This window comes from Lathyrus oleraceus, chromosome 2 (assembly GCF_024323335.1).
Source record: "Lathyrus oleraceus cultivar Zhongwan6 chromosome 2, CAAS_Psat_ZW6_1.0, whole genome shotgun sequence".
In the NCBI taxonomy this organism is placed as follows: Eukaryota; Viridiplantae; Streptophyta; class Magnoliopsida; order Fabales; family Fabaceae; genus Lathyrus; species Lathyrus oleraceus.
In genome coordinates, this window is record NC_066580.1 from 468,312,944 (window position 1) to 468,317,863 (window position 4,920).

The window sequence follows — 4,920 nt, forward strand, 5'->3', positions numbered from 1 at the left end:
ATTCAAATAAAACATCTTTTATGAGATTGGGAGTATTAAATATAGAAAAATGCTAATTAGTATCCTATGAACACTCTTTAATGACATAAAATAGCAATTTTTTCTTAAAAATATATGTATTTAATACATTAAAAATCAAAATAATTAACTTTTTATTTAATATTTTCTTTATTTTTGGAATGCATTATCAATGAAAAATTAAATAAACATCAATACGCTATTACAACCTAATTATGCCACTATCATAGAAAATACTATAACGCTACTTAATATTATTAATTTGTTTTGAAAATGAAAGTAATGTAAAATTAAATAAACATCAATACGTTATTACAGCCTAATTATACCACTATCATAGAAAATACTATAACGCTACTTAATATTATTAATTTGTTTTGAAAATGAAAGTAATGTAAAATTAAATAAACATCAATACGTTATTACAGCCTAATTATACCACTATCATAGAAAATACTATAACGCTACTTAATATTATTAATTTGTTTCAAAAATGAAAGTAAATATTAAATATATTTACACCAACAAATAAGTCACACTATTTCGGAAGTCTAGTATAGGACTTAGTGGAATTTTTCATGGGATTTGGTCATCCGTCAAGTTTGACAAATCGAAGAAGGTTGATTAATGACGGATTCAAAATTCAAACTGAAGTAACTGTTTTTTGGTCTTATTCAAAAACACCAAAGATACATGGAAACTAGTCGGCGGCTGGTCAGACCTGCAAAGATGACATGTCAGACGGAAAGACATTTGAATGTTGAAAAAAACTTAGTCTCGTAACATTATAAATAGGAGCTCTAGTGTTAGGATTCAGGGGTGGCAAAAATCATGGTAAACTTCAATATACATTCAAAGTACCCAAACCTAAGAGAGAAACGAGTTTGGGAAGAAATGACTTGCCTACCACTTTTACATTTATGTAAATAGAGTTCTTTTTTCATTTGAGTTATTCTTTACTTCTTTTCTTTACCATTTAAGCAATTGATTTCGATCCAGTCGAGATCATTTAGTTCATAAACTTGATTACTTTACTAAGATATTTAGCCTTCATTGCAACTTGCAAGTAATCCGACAATATTAAATGCATACTCTCTTTTCTCAAAACTTAGCACAAACTTGCCCCAAGATTTACTAGTTTGGTCCTTCAAACAATAAATTTAAAACTAAGTGAATGTTTACCAAAAACATCGGTGAACAAATTGGCACGCCTAGTGGGACATGTTTGTGCAATTTTTTGAGTTATTTCTTTAGGAAAGGGTTTGCATTTTTGTTTGTTCTATTGGGATTTTTCTTGCATTTGAATAATGTTTTCTACATCTGGATTTGTATGCGCTTGAGGAGTGGTAAAATTTTAGTCAAAATAGTTTGTCCTAAGAATACATCACTTCCCCAAAACAATGCTCCAGATACCGAAAACTTGTCTCATCGACAGTTGGAACGACATAAAACACTAATCCTATAAGGATTAGTGAACCTAACCTCAACCTAGTAGCAAATGCAACATCAATGTCGAGAGTAGTGGTTTCTTTGCCCGTCGTAACAAGCATTCCGACCACTCCTAGGCCCACACACACTCCTTTAGTGGACCTTAGGCCCTCTTATATGCAAAGTTTCACAATGCCACTGGTGTCGAGAGATTTCCCCTATGGTATGTAGACTGCAATGATGGCAGGATTATAAAGCAACACTTCGACATATGCTGATAATAATGCAATAATAACGTCTCCTTTAAATTCATATGTGGTGTCAGGGTCTGCCATTAGCCATCCTAGTCGAGCGACACAACATGGAGGGATTGCATTTATTCCCTCAAATGTGTTCGTTCTTACGACAAACTCCATGTTGTCCATAAGACAACAAATGGATGAAAGTAACAACGAGATGGTTAAAATACTTACTCAGCAAATTTGGACAGTATTCAACCCCCTAATTCATAACACTAACCAGAGTTACCAACTATTGGCCAATTAGATTGGTCGAATACCCGACTTTTTCGGCGCCCCTCAAGCCCAAGAACAGTCAATTACTCAGATTGCATTAGTCAGGCCAATAGGGATACCTGGCAATGGGGTTACTCCTTTTAATCAAGGGCAACAACAACAAGAGGCACCTCGACCTGTCTAACCCCCTATAGTTGTGGGAGGAGAAAAACAGATAGATCGGGCTAACCCAGGGATGGTTATGGTATGCAGGAACCAAGATACTGAAGAGGTGGTCAGGAATATTCGACAAGATAACCTAAAGGGGAAAAATAATCTAGCCCACATAGTTGAAAACATACTTGCCCAGAATAGCCTTAATGTAGAGTTACATAGGTCAAATTTCGTGTCTCCTTTGACTGCATACATGTTGCAAACAGAACTTCCCAGGGGGTGGAAGGTCCCTAAGTTCACCAAGTTTGTAGGAGACACAAGTGAGCCGACTATCAAACATATCGCCCGATACCAAACTGAAGCAGACGACATAATAAATAATGAGAACTTGAAAATGAGATTTTTCCCATATTCTCTAACTAAAAATGATTTTACATGGTTCATGACACTCCCTCCCCGTTCCATACATAATTGGAATCAATTAGAGAGAATGTTCCATGAACCATGTTATATGGGACAGTCGAAAATTAGTCTCAAAGAATTGGCTAGCATAAGTCACAAGGCGCCTGAGTCAATTGATGATTACCTAAATAGGTTCAGGCTGTTAAAGGCAAGGTGCTTTACCCAAGTGCCTGAGCATGAATTGGTCAAAATGGCTGCTGGAGGTCTAAATTATTCTATTAGGAGGAAACTAGACACCCAATATTTGAGAGATATGGCTCAGTTGATTAATAGAGTTCGACAGGTTGAATGCCTAAAGACTGAAAAGGCCAGGACGAGCAAATTCCATAAAAAGAGAAGGTTTCCTATATAAAGGCAGACGAAAGAGACCAGGATTATGATATAGGGTATGGGGAGGTCGAAGAAAGCAAAGTTAACGTGGCAGAACTTATGCCAGGACCTCCCTACGTTTGTAAACTATTGAAACCATCTAACGAAAAGAATTTGGTCTAACCAAAAAATGACAAGTTTGTCGCCAAAACATACACCTTCGACGTAACTATGTGCGACGGAATTTTTTACCTCTTAGTTGTTGATGGCCAAATCATAGTCCCCAAGGGACTAAAACGCCACCTTAGAGAAACGTAAGAAAATAGGGTTTTGTAAGTTTCACAACTTTTAAGGTCATAAAACCTCTCATTGTGTCCTTTTCAGGGATTTCGTACAAGGAGCGTTACTAAAGTTTGCTGACAAGGCTAAGGATCTAATACAGGTGGATTCTGACCCTCTGCAAATCAAGGATGCAAACTATGTTGAGCCACTCAAATTCTTGATGGTTGAGGCTACTAAGAGCCCCAACATGGAGATGGATTTCTCTGAGTCGAACTACGTTGAGAAGGTCAAGACGGTTTACCCAATTGTCGAAGAGGAGCTTGTCGATTTCCTTAACAAATGCAAACTGAAAGGCTCAGAAAATATGTTGTGCCCCATATGCAGCGTTGTGTTCGATAGAAAGGCTACTGAAAGCCTTGACAAAACTAAGCACCAATATTCTAAGGGGGGCAAATGGCCTCAATCGAGGCCAAACTATGATTTCAACAAAAGATGTGTCCCCTACAGGACACAAAATGTAGCCACATGCCATAAAGAAGTTCAACCCAAGACATATGCGCCTTAGTAGAAAGCATCAGTGGGAAAGTTGATGCACCCCCACAACAAAACAGAGGGCGATTTTGATGTCTCTGTAATGTGGTGTCAGTGTTTCCAGTCGAATATAACACATTGAGTGAAGTAACAGACCTAAAATATAAGTTTTCTGTAGAAGAAATGCCTGAGCACAAGACAATATGTTATTATGTGATGAACAACGGCTGTGTCGAAGAACAAAATGTCCTTTTTGAGAAACCGGATCTAGGGATGAATAGCCAATTGAAACCACTGTTCATCAAAGCCAAAGTTTATAATTATGGTGTCAACAAACTCTTAGTCCATTGTGGCGCAACAGTTAACTTGATGCCACATTTCCTGTTGAGCGAGATAGGGAAATTCGACACCGACATAAGGCCTTATAACATGATGCTTTCCAATTATGAAGGAAGTACTAACCACTCCCTGGGGGCAATCAAGGTGGGTTTGGCTTCCAGGACCACAGTTCGACCTACCATGTTCATGGTCGTCCCATCCAAAGATATTTATAACCTACTGCTAGGAAGGGAGTGGATACATGGTGTTGGTGTTGTCCCCTCATCTCTCCATTAGAGGATATCAATATGGAGGGAAGACGACATCGTAGAGAACTGTTAGTTGTAATTTTAAGTGTCGGGTTTTTGTTATCGTATCCACAGGGATTGTAAGATATCACCGCCGTTCGATGGTTGTATTAATCTTAGCTTAAGTAACACAGGGGGTTTTGGTTTTTAATCACGTTATCTTGCATAAAAAGGTAATACAATGCGGTAAAAGTTTGATTTGAATATTTGAGAAATATTGCCAAAGTTAGGGTTCAACGATCACTTTGCATGTATTTGTTCGGTCAACAATCTTATAAACTCCTTTAGATGATAAATTATTTCACAAAGTCCTCCCAATGTGTTTCTCTCGAACACACATTGTGAGTTTTCCCATTTTTATCGATTGTTTATCTCTAACACAACCTATCAAAATGACAACTTTTTGGTTCAACCTTATGGTGAACAAAATCATTCATTACTATCTCTAGCTAACAAACAAGATTGGATGAAAACCTAGGTTAAGAGTTGGTAAACATCTCTCGATCATAAACCAACACAAAGAGTTTTGAATAAGAACAAAGTTTTCATCATATATTCACCATTAAAGAGTTTACACATGAAGATCCTTACATTTA

At 37.0% G+C, this 4,920-nt stretch overlaps 1 pseudogene; it reads left to right on the forward strand.

Annotated features, from left to right (window-relative positions):
- Positions 1-1,881: 1,881 nt before the first annotated feature.
- Positions 1,882-3,732, forward strand: LOC127123772 (uncharacterized; annotated as a pseudogene).
- Positions 3,733-4,920: the final 1,188 nt, after the last annotated feature.